A 17,583-nucleotide genomic window follows, 5' to 3' on the forward strand; every position below is an offset into this window, starting at 1 on the left:
TAGCTGTTGTTTTTTTTCATATATGACTTGTATAATATTGAGGAATTTTCCTTCTATTCTTGTCTTCTTAAATGTCTTTAGCAGGAATGCATGTTGGATGTTTTTGAATGATTTTATGAATCTATAAATATTATCATGTGGTTCTTATCATTTTTCCTGCTAATGTGGCAAATGATGTTGATGGTCTTTCATATGTTGAACCATCCCTGCATCCCTGGTATGAATTCCAATTGTTTATGGTGAACTATTTTTTAATATGCTTTTGTGTTCTATTGACCAGTATTTTGTTAAGGATTTTTGCATCGATGTTTATTAGGGATATTGGTCTATAGTTATCGATTCTTGTGGCATCTTTGCCAGCTTTAGGTAACAAAGTTATACTAGCTCCATAGAAAGAGTTTGGGAGTTTTCCATCGTTTTCTATGTTCTGGAAAATTTGTGTAGGATTGGAATCAGTTCTTCCCTGAATGCTTGGTAGAATTCTCCTGTGAAGCTATGGTCATATATTGATTAAAAACAACAAAACTCACTGCCATCAAATCAATTCTGATGGATATCCACCTAATAGTACAGAGTAGAATTAGCCAAATTGGTTGTTAAGGAGTAGAAAGCCAAGCTGGGCATTTGGTTAGAAGCCCAACACATAACCCAATATGCCTAACGGGCTCCTGGACTACTGAACAGGATGTTTAAGAACATAAATGCAGGGTACGGCGGTAACTGGTGACCCATGAATGCAACGGAATAGCAAAGTTATTGTTTTAAAATAACAATGGGAAAATATCAGTGCAGTATGTTTGACTGCTATGGTAATAAATAATTCTGATAAAAATGTGTTCCCAGGGTTAAGTTGGAAATATAGAAAGTAAAATTATTAAAATACTCTATTAGTTTATCTATACTAAGTAAATATTTGAAGTTCCACTGGGTACAAGAGTGAAATTAATGTGCACTTCTTATTCTTAAATCTTAAATTTAAAGAAGTTTTATGTTTTCTAAGTTGCAGGGAGATATATATATATATATATATATATTCCCTGGTATACCAAAAATATAAAGGAATATATTTAAATTATGTTGTCACTACTCAGACTCTCTGGTGCACAATGGGTTAAACATTAGGCTCTGAATCAAAAGGTTATTTGAAGGCTCAACGTGCTTCTGTAACAATGCACAGCCTATGAAGCTCCATAGAGCAGTCTACTATGTCCTATATGGTCAATTTCAGTAAGAATCAACTTTATCACAGTTCATTTGGCTTTGCACGTTAGGCAGGGTTCTCTAGAGAAATGAAACCAGGAAAAAAATATATATATAATAGGTTTATATAGTGAGAAGGAATACAACAGCTAATTATTCCACACGTCATTACAGAGGGCTCAGTTCAACTGTCCCACTTTCATGGGACAGTTAATACACTGGAAGTCCTTCAACTCATGTGGGACACCGGGTCCAATGTCAAGCAAGCAGACAGCAGAGTCCTCCCTTAACAAGACAAGCAGAGTCTTACAATAAGCAGCAAGCAGCAGGATGGGTCACCAACAGTAAGTAGCATTGAGACATAGCAAAGCAGGCCTGTATGGGATATCAAATGTAAGCAATGCAAGGCGACATGATCTAGCCTCAAGCTTAACAGATTTATGCACCAGCAGCATGGCAAAGCACGTCTCAAAAGAGCCTCAAGCTTTAGCGACAGGATCCATGGGTTGGTCTGGCCCACAGTAGTGTAGTTCACAGATTGAGGCATAGAACTAGCTAAAGCAGCAGCATGTACCACAAGCTCTGATCACCAGAGAGCAACAGATAGGGGGGAGGCCTTGCAGAGCCATTTATCTCTTTACCCTCCAATTAAACTGCAACATGATTAATCCCACATGTTTCCCCAATAAACCTAACTATCACACTTTGGTTTGGTGTTTTGGTCATCAAATAAGCTAACTTTTTTGTTAGACCATGTACATTCTTGGACTTTATTGAAAATAAAAATGAAGTCTTTAAATTAGCCATTAGTTTTTGATATCCAATTTTTCCTATTTAATAGCCTATTTATCTTGGTATTTTTCCACTTGTCTTTAGGCCAAATAAATAATATTTGAACTAATTTCCCATTATTTAATATGAATTGCCTCTAAACAGGTTAGTTTAAAAAAATTAAGTACCATATGCTTAGATAAGATGACAATTTCTAGATAATAATTTAATCAAAAGTGCAGAGCAGCAACTAGTTGGAAAAGAGTTGGGCTTTTTAGAAAGAATCTATTCATTTAAATCCTCCCTTAATGTGTCTTTCATGGTGCCAAGTTCTGACTGTGCTTATTCCGAGTCAGTCCGCATTTGGTCCTTGCCTTAAATGCCTCTACATCCGATTACTATAATACCCTTGGTAGAGCTTTGCCAAGAATGCTCATGTGAGAGCCTAAATCTCTTTTAACAGAAATGGCTATAAGAGGTGAACAAAACACTCCTTTGGTCACAATGGAGTTGAGCCTCTGCCATCACCTGTCTGTGAATCCACGTCTGCTCTACAATGTTTTATTTGAGTTAGCAGGGGTTTTATGTTCTCAGCACGGGTATTTGCTCCAGAGAAACTGATTGCCTAGATTGACAGCCCCACAAATTCTACCTTTGCAGATTCTAAGATGTTTTATTTCTTTCATATTGTGTTTTTTCTTCCTATGGAAAGATATAATTTTTGTTAAGATTTAAACGCATATGTAGGCTTTATATGTATTATCTATATTGCTGATTCTATAGCTATTTTCTTTTTATATTATTCAAACATGAGAAGTTATTGTTTGTTTGCCTCTCTATTCAATTCCATTCTAGAGTTAACCTAAACTCTCTCTAATAATCGTTTATGCCCATGTCTTTCTTACCCAAATGTTTGTTTAATGATAATGTATAAAGCAATTGACTTCAGAATATTTCCCTCTACTTTTAAAAGAAAATATCATTAGAGAGCTCAAGCATAATCTGTAATAAGGTTCATGGGAATTATGTAGACATGGAAAGACTAAAGAACTTTGAGGTGAAAAAGAATTGAGAATTTTGTAAATAAAAAAATAAAATTCACAATGAGTCTTAAAACAGCCAGTAGACAGAACACTGTCATAATCATCCAATGAATCATCTGCCAAGGGACATGGGAGTAGTAATATTTGTTTATGATTTGATTGCAGTCTTCATCCTATACTTTTCTCAAACTTGAATTTCTAATGAAATAGTGCCGTCTTATTGGTGTGTCTCTTTAAGATATCCTTTCTAGATTCTTCTCTAGAGCAAATGATCACCTTTAAACCCTTGGACATACTTCTTGCGTTCAGATTACCTCAACACAAATCATGAATAGCTCAAATAAAGAAAACGAACAAGTCAAACAAGTAAAAAATAAAAACAAAACCAAAACCCTGAGGTTATCAGTCAAACTGCTAAACTTAGGCTACTTTTTTCTCCCAAAAAATTTCTTTAAAGAATTTATTTAATTTTCTACAGGGAAGCATTCAATATTTTTGCTTTGGATGACAAACTATACTTTGATCTCTTTCTTTTTGTCAGTATCGTATCTCTCTTCACATTGATTGTAAATACTTATGCTCATTTGAAATGGAATTTTAGATTAAGACACATTTTTCAATTAGTTACAACTAGACAAAACAGAAAGAATGCTGTAAAATAGAGATCCAGTAAAAATGGGCTGGAGTTCTGAGAATCGTTTCCTACTGCTCTTCCTTTTCTGTTTGCTTCGTCATCACCTGTTATCCAGCGTCCACATGTTCCATTCACTTCTGCGGTAACTACAGGTGTGTCGGTCTGAAATTAGCCATACTATAACCTTATCAGAAAACGAAGTGGGAGGAGGGAGGAAGGAAGGAGAGACAGGGCAGGGCATAGTGAGAGAAAAACAATACAAACATAACTGCATCACAGAGATTGTCATTTAAATAAAATCTCTGAATCGTTAAAAAAAATTATTACACTGCTTTCCTGGATTCAGATTATGGATGAACTCAAATTACACTTTACTTGACAATGACCAGTATAATCCACGGTTTCTCCCAGTTAGCAGACTAGGGCACTTCAAAGTTGTCATCATGCGTTAAATTTTCTGATGTGTTGTAGATCAGAAGACAGTTTAAGAATCAGATTTACCATCTATGAATGAGATGCACATCCTTTTTTGGCTACTAGATATCCCAGCATCTCCTGCACCACATTATATCAAATATTTTGCCATGTTATTAACAAATATATTATAGTAAATGTGCTATAATTAAACAGCTATTTTTACACAATCTATAAGCGAAGTGGTTGAAGGTTCTGCCGCTGCTGTTGGGTGCGCCTGAGTTCACTCTGATATACAGTAGCCTTATCTAAAGCTGAACAAAATGCTGCGCAGTTAATCCTGCACCAGACTTATCGTTGTTGTTAGACCTGAGCCCATGTGCTAGCTACTGGACCAACCCATATTCCCGGCCTTGCTCTTGTTCACTTGCCCTCACTTTACCAGGCATGATAACCCCTTCCAGAGATTAATGATGTGTCAAAACAATCGTGTTTCTCATTTTGAACTTATATTAGGATCATCATAATGGGCACTAAAGTCTGATTTTGCAATTCACATTTATAATTTTCACTTACTTCTGGATATAATTGAACTTTGAAACAGTGCTAGCCAGAATACTGTGGACTCTGATCTACAGTTTGTTTGCATTCCTCAGTGCTAAGGGATTTATTTGTGTGGCTAGAAGCTAGATCTCGTGGATTCACTAACAAGTCCACTTTAGCCAGGTTACACTGCTCAGCTAACCAATGCCTTTCAGCGGTGATTTCAACCTTTCCGAAGATTCTAGCCATATCTCCCCTATTTATAATTGTCTTCTCATTTTGGCCATGCTGCAGAGTGAGGCTGCTGGGTGCTCTGTCTCCTGCTGGGCCAGGCAGAGCATTCCCTTTTGGAATAGACACTACTGCATTCTTGAGGGGTAGTTTTTACTGGCATTGATTTCTTAGACCTTTTAACTGCAAAACAATAAGTTGGCTTATGATTGAGGCTAACTAGTACAAGACATACAGAACATTTGCTTCTGGTAGGGATGCCCGAAGGCAGTTTAATTTGCATAGTGACACACTTCCTAATTTAATGACACAGCTCATTGAGCATTTAAAAAATATATTTGTTATAGTTTACTATCCTTCAAAAGTTTCAGAAATGAGCCTGGTGGGAACTGAATAAAAATGTAAAGACTATAAATAAAGTATGTGTTAGGGCCAGAATCACTTCTTCAAATAAGGCAGTATTATCTATTTAATGAGTCCCTGCATAATACAAATGCTTAACAACAATGGTTAAACTAGGACTAACATCCCAATTTAATCATAGATACTTGTAAAGATCTGGTGGTCTGCTTCTGAAAAGGCAGCCATTGAAAACCCTATAAAACTGTCTACTCTCAAACACATTGGGCTATTATGAGTCCAATTCCACTTGACAGGAACTGATACTGGTATCAAGATAATATATATACTCCAAGTTCTCTTTTATTCTGAAACGTATTTTTCTCCTGATGAGCTAAGTTTTAACTATTTCCATCAAATCTCTACATATCCCCACAGTGTTTGATTCCAGAAATGGACCCAGTTTATATTCTTCCCCTGAGATTTGCTCCACTGTGTAGACAGATTTCAATTAGGAATTGTAAGACAATTCACCAGATGTGCCAGGACATCTCATTACCTAGCAGTAGACTCCGTGAAGGCTAAAGCTAAGATTAGTGTTACAAGTTAAGCAAAAGGCACACAGGGAGAAGAACAAAAATTCAGTAACAAGATCTACCATAAAATGATTAGCCGTCTATTCAGGTGGTGCATCAGTTTTTTATTCCTTTGGCGGTTCATTTGATTGTATCTGTATTTTCTAAGGGAGTTTATAAGAGGATGCATGAGATTGGACATGTCAATGCAGTTTGTTTTTTTAAGTTTTATAATTTTGCTGTTTTCTTCCAGTGTGCTGAGGTAGCAGGACTGTTGGATCCCAGGCCGGAGAGAGACCACAGTGGAGGCTCGGGGGTGGGCTTGGGGAGCAGACCCAAGAGCACAAAAGCATGAAGAGTAGGGGAGAAATTGTAAGGAATCCCTCAATAATGGCTGTCTACTTTGAAGCTGCTGTGTGAGTGCAGGTGAAGGAAGAAAACTCACTCTAAGAGGAAGAAAACAAAATGGGTGAGGTTGTAAGGATTTATGACCTTTCCCTTCCACCACCATTGCATTGCCTGATTGGTGGCAATTCATCCTTCTGACCAAAGTGCCCTCAAAAGTAAAATCAGGTCAGCCCAAAAGCCTCCTCTTTAGCAGAAGTTGAGAAAAACAAGGTGAGAATTACTCCCTCCCAATCATTCAGACAGTGCCATCTCCTGTTTCTTCCCCGGACATGATGGATGCATAATTGTTTTGTGTAGTGCGGCTTTCTTTACCCGGCATTCAATCAACTCCTAACCTTTGAGCTCTTACGCTGGGGGATGGTGTTTGCTCACTTACTGTTTGTACAGTTAACCCAGCTGCTGTTTTTTTTTTTTTTTCCAAAATCCTGCTTGCATGTTTGGCTCGTGACCTGAAATACCAATTTTTCTCTGTTAATTTGGGATTTTGAGCAAACATATAGAAGCAAGTTGATTCTGGGTGACTGCTTACATTACCCAATTAGCTTTGAATAGCTTTCTTGGCTATATTACTAACAGAAGATCTTCATGTCCTCATGCCATGGTGCCGCTTGGGTTTGCATTCCAGAGTTCTGGTTAGTAGTTGTTAGCATATCCAGAGGCCTCTGTTGTGACCAGCTAACACTAGTGACTCTAAACACTGAACTTTAAACAGGTGTCTCTGGGCCAAAGAGCACAAAAGTACTTTGAAACATTTGTCTTTGGAGGAAGAGAATGTAGAAACCTGCAACCCCTTGTGACAGGGAGAGGGCATAGAAACCCGTTCAGATCCTGTTGCTTGTTTTTATTTCTTATTTATCACCCATTCATTCTTGTTGGGTGTCATTAATAAATCTAATGTATAGGTATGCTATTAAGAGGAAAGTTTAGTTCTTAGAAAAAGACATTATTCTTGGTAAAGGAGGTGGAGCACCAGGAAGCAGGACGACCCTCGCTAATATGGATTCATACAGTGGCTGCTTCAATGAGCTCAAATACAAAGGCTTTATTCCGAAATACAGAGGGTCACTATGAGTCAGAACTGATTGGATGGTATCTAACAACAAAAAATAGATAATACCTTATACCATATCTAATCGAGTATAAGTCAAAATTTTCAGCACTTTTTAAATGCAGTTTTGTGGTAAAAGTGGGTGCCTTGCTGTGCTGGTCTGGGGGGACTGGAGAAACAAACCCATGGACACAGATATGTGTATAAGAAAGAGATTTATATCCAAGAGCAATTGAACATTGAGAAAACATCCCAACCCAGTCTAGTCCAAGGCCATAAGTCTCATATTAGCCCATATATCCGATGCCAATCTATAAAGTCCTCTTCAGACTCATGAAACATATGCAATGATGCCAAATGCAGGAAGATCACAAGCCAGTGGGTAGAAAACCTTTGAATCCAGTGGCATAGTAAGCCTCTCAGCGCTGGAAGGGCTCTCTCTGGGGCTTCCCCGGCTTCCGAGGTCTGATTGCATCCATGTGGCTTGTCTGACTCAGGGCACTAGGGTAGTTCCATGTGTCTTGTCAGCTGCAATGTCTCCCAGGAAAGTCATCCTTGTCAATAGAGAGTCTCCAAGGGAGGGAACTGAGAGAGTGTATTACCTGCCTTCAAGAAGGAATACTGTATTTCCCAGAATTCTCAGGAGAAGACCATGCTCAGACAGAGTTCTCATTGGCTATCTCCAGATTGACAGGCTAGACTCCACCCCTACACCCTTAATCCTCAATTGACCCCAGATTAGGTGACTACCACACTTTCAAATGAAGACTGAGCATGGTAGTGGGACAGGAGGAAAGCAAAAGGAAATAGAGAAAAGAACTAGGAGGCAAAGGTCATTTAAAGAGACCTAAATACAGGCATGTACATATGGTAAATATATTTCTATATGGTGATGGGGAAATAGATCTATGTGCATATGTTTATAGGTTTAGCAGTACAGTAGCAGAAGGACATCGGGCTCCCACTCAAATACTCCCTGAATGCAAGAACACTTTGTTCTATTAACTGGGCACTCCATGATGCTCACCTTCCCTACACGATCATTGAAGGGAAATGAGTGCACAAGAAAATGTGGTGAAGAAAGCTGATGGTACCCAGCTATCAAAAGATATAGCATCTGGGGTCTTAAAGTCTTGAAGATAAACAAGTGGCCCTCTAGCTCAGAAGCAACAAAGCCCACATAGAAAAAAGCACACCAGCCTGTGTGATTGTGAGATGTCAAAGGGATGAAGTATCAGGCATCAAAGAACAAAATATATCATGTGAATTAGGGGAAGTGCATATTGGGAACCCAAAGTCCATTTGTAGGCAACTGGACATCCCCTTACAGAAGGGTCGCAAGGAGGAAACCAGCCAGTCAGGGTGCAGTGTACCAATGAAGAAACATACAACTTTCCTCTAGTTCTTAAATGCTTTCTCCGCCACCACTATCATGATCGCAATTCTACCTTACAAATCCAGATAGACCAGAGGATGTACACTGGTACAGATAGGAACTGAAAACACAGGGAATCCAGGACAGATGATGCCTTCAGGCCCAGTGGTGAGTGGCAATACTGGGAGGATAGAGGGATGGTGTGGTGGAAAGGGGGAGCCGATTAAAAGGATTTACATATCCTACTCCCTGAACGACAGACAACAGGAAAGTGAGTAAAGGGAGACATGGGACAGTGTAAGATATGACAAAATAACAATAATTTATAAATTATTGAAGGTTTATGATGGAGGGGGGAGCAGAAAGGGAGGGGGGAAATGAGGAGCTGATACCAGGGACTCACGTAGAAAGCAAATGTTTTGAGAATGATGAGGGCAACAAATGTACAAACGTGCTTGACACAATGCATGTATGTATGGATTCTGGTGAGAGTTGTATGAGCCCCGAAAAAAACGATTTCAAAAAAAAATTGATGCCTTGGCTGATTGTTGGGTCTCCTTATACTCGAGTATATAGGGTAATAAATTCTGCTGGTCCTTCTAGTGAATTACTACTAAATGATCAGGTTTTGAGAGTTCAGGAACATTAACAAAATTCCCAAGGGAAATTGCCTCAAAGACAAAAAGATCCTTTAGAAGAATGAGGGGGTACCCCCCAAAAGAAGAAAATAGCAGAACAGCCTCCACTGGGCAGAGCTTTCAACCCCCGGTACCCCCCACCCCACCCCACTAAGTGAGCCTCAAGCAGCTCACTCTGAGTTAGTGCACCCAGTGGAGTTGCCTGCAAAGGTTCTCTCTGGTCACAGTAAATTTTTTCGTAAAAGCAGTTTTGCTTGAACCTTGGGTTTTTTGTATGTGTGTGTGATGGCCAATTTAAGAGAATAGTGTGTGGCTATGAAATTTTGTTCCCTGCTCAGGAAAATTGTTGCAGAAACAATTGTGATGTTGAACCCAGCTTGCAAGGATAGCACTATGGAGAAAATTCAAGTTCGTGAATGCTTTTCTCACTTCAAAAGAAGTGAAATGTTGATTGAAGATGAACCTTATCGTGGATGTCTGTCAACTTCCCAAACGGATCAAAATGTCGCCTCATAGTCCATGCGGAGTTCATTCCACCAGGTCCGATTCTATTGAGAGACTCTGAAAAGATTGCATAGTCGTGTGTGACAAAAGAGACCCGATTGTGGCAGACGAGGGACTGCTTTTGCCACCACACAGCTGATCTCAGGGTGCCATTCTTGGGCAAAACACAGCATGCTGCTCTTGTTCCACGCACCTTCCTCTCTGACCTTTCCCTGTACAACTTCATTTTGTTTCTTCAGATGAAGAGTGGCATGAAAGGATGGTGATCTGATAACATAGAAGAGGTTAAAAAAAAATGAGGAGGTGTTGTCAGCCATCCAAACAGATGAGTTTGAAAATTGTTTCCAAGAATAGAATTTTGACAATTTGCACATATTTGACAAATGTATTCAATGTAATGGAGAGTTCTTAGAAGTTGATAAAGTTGTTTTGTTAAAAAATTAAATACATAGCTTTGAAAAATAATGCTGATTTCAGAGTGCACCCCCTCCTATACTCATACTCGAACTCACAGCTATTGAGTTACTTCTGACTCAAAGTGACACTACAGGACACAGTAGATCTACCCTGCAAGTCTCTGAGGCTGTACATCGTGATGACAGCAGGGGCCTTCATCTTTCCTGATGGAGCAGCTGGGGCACCAAACGCATGGTTAGCAGCTCAATTCAAAACCCTCTATTCCACCAAATCTCCTTTTGAAGGAGTCTCACTATCTTGAAAGAAAAATAAATCATTGGCTTACCACTTTCATGAGAAGCAAATGCTTGGGGGAAAATGGTCAAGGTAAAAAATCATCTTTATAATATTCTGAAAGAGATAACAGAAGATGTTGACAATATGAAATAAGCGAAGAAACATGAACTGTCTTACTGCCTGTTTCAAGGCACACTGTATGCTACTAAATTTATTTCCTCCTTCCTTCCGGATATTGTTTCTTGTTTGTTTAAATTTCATATAGCACAAGTCTCCTATCTTCTTGAAATTTATGTATCACATTTGGAGAGAATACTAGTGAGCTTATATTTAAGACAGAAATTTAGGAGCAATTTTTTGGATGTGATACCTATTATCCACTTTCTTCACGAGTCAAAATCATATTCTGTTGCCTCATAGTCTAATATAAATTTCATTGCCAGTGTAAACTGGTTCACTGTTCCCTTCCTTTAGTGCACCAATGCTGTATAATACTCTGCCAGTAGACTTTGTGTCATATTACCTAAAATGTATTTCCAGTGTGCAAGATGTGTATCTACACACTATATTAGAATATAATATTTTAGGTAGCATTTATGTTCAGTTCCTCTATAACACTCTGCGAAGTTATATGCATTGAATATGTTGGACGAATATAACAGCAAAGATTTAATAAGTATAATTATTATAATTTCTAACATTTATTGAGCAGAGTGAAAGTAAAATATTAGAGTATCAATTTTATATAATATGTGTATTAATGTATATAATATATTAACTCACTTACTCAATTTGGTGTCTAAGTTTAAACTTTCTTTTACCTATTTTAATATGAAATATCTGAAGCCTATAAGCATTAAATAACTCTCCTAAGGTTGCACATCTAGGTAAATTTAAATTTATACTTTGAACCTGTTCAGTCTGCTCTCAGATGCTAAATATTTTCAATACTGTGTGAAACTACTTCTCAATATAGAAAATTGAGCATTAAGAATGATCAATTACTTATCCCTTCCATACCTCATGATCACACAGGCTGGTGTGCTTCTTCCATGTGGGCTTTGTTGCTTTTGAGCTAGATGGCCACTTGTTTACCTTCAAGACTTTAAGACCCCAGACGCTATATCTTTTGATAGACGGGCACCATCAGCTTTCTTCACCACATTTACTTATTCGCCCGCTTTGTCTTCAGCAGTTGTGTCGAGAAGGTGAGCATCATAGAATGCCAATTTAATAGAAGAAAGAATTTTTGCATTGAAGGAGCACTTGAATGGAGGCCCAATGCCCTTCTGCTACCTCAATACTAAACCTATAAATATATGCAGATAGATATATTTCCCCATCCTCATATATAAATATATTTGCATGTATACATGTCTTTATCTAGACGTCTATAAATGCCCTTTGCCTCCCAGCTCTTTCCTCTATTTCCCTTGACTTTCCTCCTGCCCCACTATCATGCTCAGTCCCCACCAGGGTTTCAGCACTTCCTCTTTGTTACATTACCCTTGATCATGCCCTACCAGCACTCCCACACCCTCCTCACCACCAATTTGGATCACTTGTTGTTCCCTTGTCCCTGGAACAAGTTGTTACACTACTTCCTTTCCCCTCACATCCCCCTCTCCCATTCCCACCCTACCGGAACTGTAGGTCCCATTGTTTTTTCCTCCAGATTTTTCATCCAGCTTATATTATTTAGACAGACCTGTGGAGATAATAACATGCACAAAAACAAGACAAGAGCAAAACCAAGAAACAATATACAACAACACAACAACAAAGCAGTGACAAAAAAAAGCAAAACACAACAAGAAAGAAAAGCTTATAGTTAGTTCAAGGATCATTTGTTGACCTTTAGGAGTGTTTTCCAGTCCAGTCTGTTGGGGCACCATGCCCTGGCCCCAAAGTCCACCTTCAGCATTCCCTGGGGACCTCTCTGCACCATTCCCTTGCTGTTCTGTTGCATCCCCTTAGTGTTTTACCTTAGTGTGGCAGGAACAGATTGGGCACAATTCCCACAATGTGTCTCTGATATTGTCTCCTGTAGGTCAGTGAGGGGCATCATGTCTCATAGTGGGGATGGCCATGTGGTCCTCTCTGTGGATTGGTTGCTCTAATTGGGGTCATCATCTTCAAGGCCTTGTGGGTCAAGATGTGCTCCACTCTTTCCTCCTCCCCCTTCATCAGCACCCGTGTGCTCTGATCAGATATGTCCCTCTCCCGGAGCTGCAGATTCAATGCTGTCTTTAGAAATAAATTCTTCTGGGGGAAGGGTCAGGTGTCCACTTAGTAGTTGGGATTGGGGCTGGCCCCCCTGACCTCTCCACTGGTTCCCTACTTCATGCTGGCATTTTGTATTCACATCTTGAAGCACTGGGTTGAAGTCTGGGTTGAAGTCTGGTCCCTCTTTCCCTGTGGAGATATAAACAATATCGTCCCCTTGGATGGGTTAGTGCCCTGTGCCCCGGCTACTCATTTCTTTAATATTATTTTTTTTCCTTTCACCACCTCCTTTTTAGTTGTCTACCATGTATATCCCTGTATTTGATCTGTTATCAGGCATAAAAGAACAAAAAATAATATCATTGTGTGCTCATCTCCATGATACGATTGCTGAAGACAAATGGGTGCATAAGCAAATGTGGCGAAGAAAGCTGATGGTGTCCAGCTATCAAAAGATATAGTGTCTGGGGTATTAAAGGCTTGAAGGTAAGTAAGCAGCCATCTAGCTCAGAAGCAACAAAACCCACATGGAAGAAGCAGATCAGCCCTTGCGATCACGAGGTGTTGAAGGAATCAGGTTTCAGCCAGCCATCATCAGAACAAAAAATCTTACCATAGTGAATGAGGGGTGGAATGTGGAATGGAGACCCAAAGCCCATTTGTAGGCCACTGGAGAGCCCCTTTCAGAGGGCCCTCGGGGAGGAGATAAGCCAGACAGGGTGCAATGAAAAATACAACTTTCCTCTAGTTCCTAATTGCTTCCCCCCGCCGCCCCCCCAACTATCATGATCCCAATTCTACCAGAAACACAGGGAATCCAGGGAGGATGATCCCTTCAGGACCAGTGGTGTGAGTGGAGATACTGGAAATGTAGAGGGAGGGTGGGTTGAAAAGGGGGAACCAATTACTAGGATCTAGGTGCCCTCCTCCCTAGGGGACGGACAACAGAGAAGTGGGTGAAGGGAGACATCAGACAGGGCAAGATATGACAAAATAATAATTTATAAATTATCAAAAGTGCATGAGGGAGTGGGGAGGGAGGGGAAAATTGAGGACCTGATGCCGGGGGCTTAAAAGTAGTGCAAATGTTTTGAGAATGATGAAGGCAATGAATGTACAAATGTGCTTTACATGATTGATGTATGTATGGATTGTGATAAGATTTGTATGAGCCCCTAATAAATGATTAAAAATGATCAATTAGAAATCATTACAAGATACTTGGTCAAATTTAAATTACAGATAGTCACTTGGTATAGGTTTATTTCAAATATTGCAGAGGGAATATTGTTTCCATTGTTAGGTGCTATTGAGACTTTCCCAACCCATAACAACCCTACATACAACAGAAGGACACTACCCGGTCCTGTGTCATCCTCACAAGTGTTCCTATGCTTGAGCCCACTGCTGTAGTCACGGTGTCAATCCATCTAGCTGAGGGCTTTCCTCTTTTCTGCTGCCCCATCATTTTACCAAACATGATGTCCTTCTCCAGTGACGGGTCCCTCCCGACAATATGGCTAAAGGATGTAAGATGAAATCTCACTATCCTTGATGCTAAGGACCACTCTGGACAGACTTCTTCCAAGACAGATTGGTTTGTTCTTTTAATAGCACGTGGTAGTTCTCCAGCACCACAATCCAAATGCAACAGTTTTGTTCAGTCTCCCTTATTCAATGTCCAACTTGCAAATGCATTAGGCAATAAAAATAGCAACATTGCTTGTATAAATTAAATTTAAATTTGACTGAATGTATTTTATTTGTTTCTAACAATCTTATAATACAGCCTTAATGGCAGATAGGTAAATATGAGCTGCTAACTCATGTGATAGAAAGGCAGATAATCTTAAAGAATAATGATTTGAAGTCATGGGGTGTGAAATGAGTGGCCAGCCTATAGACTTTAGCTCTTTCAGAATCTAAGTGCACTCCAGAGAACCATCTTGCCCATACAATAACAATTCACACCCAGTGACTGGCAAGAATGTAAAATTCCCTGCTAAAAAGTCAATGCTGACTTGTCGCAACCCCATAGGGTAGGGTATAACTGCCCCCGTGGGTTCACAAGACTCTGACTCTTTGTGGGAATAGAAAACCCCATCTGTCTCCAGCAGAATGGCCAGTTGTTTCGTACTGCTGACTTTACAGATTGCAGCCCAAGATGTAACCATTACTCCATCAGTGCTCCTGACAAGAATGTAAAGTTATTTACATTCCAGTTAATTTTAGCCAAATGGAAGACAGTTCCAACTGCAATATTCACTGTATAGCTTTCTATTGTCTTGAAAAGAGCAGTCTAGGGACTGTGTTACAGTTTGACTTCTTCTTTAATCAAATAGGAACTCGGGCAGTGCAGCTATTAAATCATCTTGCTTCTAACACATTGTTAGCAGTTTGAACCCACCACCCACTTCCTGGGAGAAAGATATGGTAGTTTGCTTCTGTACAAATTTACAGTTTTGCAAATTCTATAGGACAAGTTCATTCTGTTACATGGGGTCTATCGTAAGTCAGAATTGACCCAACTGCAATTTTTCTTTTGTTTTAACTAACTCTACCTCCTTCCTCTCACTAGTATCAATCATTAATGTACACTTTCCATCCCTATTTGAAGGAGTGCTGATGGTTTTATGGATGCAAATGGGCTGAGATGGGCTTCAATCAGCATAGTTAGCAGTTTGAAACCACCAGTAACTCTGTGGGAGAAAGACTGGGTTTCTACTCCCTAAAGAGTTACAGTCCTGAAAACCCACAAGGATCGATATAAGTCAACATTGTCTCCATGGCAGTGAGCTTGAGTTTTGTTTGATCTTAAATTGAACTTGTCAAGGAATTTTTTCCCCTTGGATCTAAATTAATACTCATGCAAACAGCAGTTGAGATCAAATGCAAATCTGTTGCACAAAAATTCTTCAAGGTGTTGAAAAGCAAATGTTACTTTGAGAACGAAGGGATACTTGACCCAAGCCATGGTATGTTCAAGCACCACATATGCCGGTAAAACTTGGACCTTGATTAAGGAAGTATCTATTCATTTGAATTATGCTGCTGGCAAAGAATATTGAAAGTGCCAGGGACTTCCAAAAGGACAAACAAATCTGTCTTGGAAGAAGTGAAGCTAGAATGACCTTTAGAGGCAAAGATGAGACTTTTTCTGCCTTTTTTTGCACATGTCTTCAGGACTGGCCATCCCTGGAGACAGACATCACATTTGCTAAACTTGAGTGGTAGGAAAAAGGAAGAGATGAATTGACATAGTGGCTACAACATTCAAATATAAGTACAATTGTGAGGACTTTATTTCTGTTGGAAGTAGGGTTGCCATTAGTTAGCAATGACCCAACAGCACCTAACAACAACTACCTTATATTTTATCACAGTGAACCCAAGACCCTCAACCTTAACTAATGGACACATAGAAATAGCCAAATATTAGAACAAGAATGATTTTTTCCTCCCTAAAAATAACTATTAAAAGAAAATTATATTTTATTGTAGCTCCTTCATTGAAATTATATTAACACATATTATCAGCCAGGGCCAGTCAAGAAAGAGATGGAACCCTCAAAAGGGAAAATTAAGTATCCCAGGCATGGGATTAATTACAAATGTACAGAGACAAATAAGATAGCCAAGGAGGTTGTTAATAATCTTGTTACCAGTAACAAAAGTTGATGTAAACTAACAAAAAAGCTGTCTTTGAGTTAATTTTAACAGATACACATACACAAGAGGATAAAATTGCCCAATAGAATTTCCAATAGTGTCAGTTTTTACAGGGGCAGACTGTCTCACACCTTTACTATGATGGGTTTGAACTTCCAACCTTGGGTTAATGGTCAAGTGCTTCAATCCCTGCACAATAGGGTTCCTTAGAAAAGCTTCATAAAAAAAATACAAAAATCTAACTAGCAATACATTATTACCACTATAGTTGCAGCTGTTGCTGGGGCATATGGCTTCCATACAGAAACTTAAAGTGCACAACCAAGGGCTAATCATGGCATGACATACACTGAACTGAGAGGTTCTCTGATTATAGTTTTATGTATTGATGCTGCCTCCCATTGACTGGATCCAACCAGAAAACAAAAGGACAAGTAGAGATCAGCCTTCACATACAGAACAAGGCTTAACAGGGTGAGGGTGGATCTGTCGATCAAATAGAACAATTCGAGAGGTAAAAACATAAATTCTAATTCAAAGAAAGACACTCCAAATCTTGAAGTAAAGCAAAGATAACACACGATCCAAATTATTTCCAGATCTGAATTATACTACTAATAGAGTCCCTAACTAGCTTTAATATTTCAGGAAAGTTATTGTAGCTTTCTGGGGCTGCTTATTTTTCCTCTTACTGAGGTAGTTTCATGTAATGTAGGATGTCTTTGAGCTTTCATAAACCACTTTTAATTGTCTTAAATTAAACATTCTATGTATTGTCCATAAAAAAGAGAGCACTGGTGGCATATGTGGGCTATTAACCACAGGTCAGAAGTTCAAACACACCAGCCATTTTGCAAGAGAAAGATGAGGTGTTCTATTCCCATAAAGCTTTGCAATCATGAAAACCCAGAGGGGCAGTTCTACTCTGCCCTGTAAGGCCTCTGTGAGTTGGAATCCGTTTGATGGCAGAGAGTATAAAATAGAATGATTTTGGAAAATTCCTTTCAGGATTCTTTGTGAAAGCACAATAACTACCTGGTGGTAACAACCTGCCTGTAGAAATCTAACAGATCAGCAGGTAAGGTCATGAGCTGAGTTTACTAATAACAATGAATGGTTAATAAGAACAAAAGTTGATGAGGAAGATAGTTTGAAAATAAAAGAACACAGAGAATAGAAAGGAAATACAGGTGAATTGATAAATTCACAAAAGAAATCCAGTTAGTTTACGAAAGACTAATTACAATTTTTACAGAGGTGAAGGTAGAAAAA

Source organism: Tenrec ecaudatus, chromosome 1 (genome assembly GCF_050624435.1).
Source record: "Tenrec ecaudatus isolate mTenEca1 chromosome 1, mTenEca1.hap1, whole genome shotgun sequence".
In the NCBI taxonomy this organism is placed as follows: domain Eukaryota; kingdom Metazoa; phylum Chordata; class Mammalia; order Afrosoricida; family Tenrecidae; genus Tenrec; species Tenrec ecaudatus.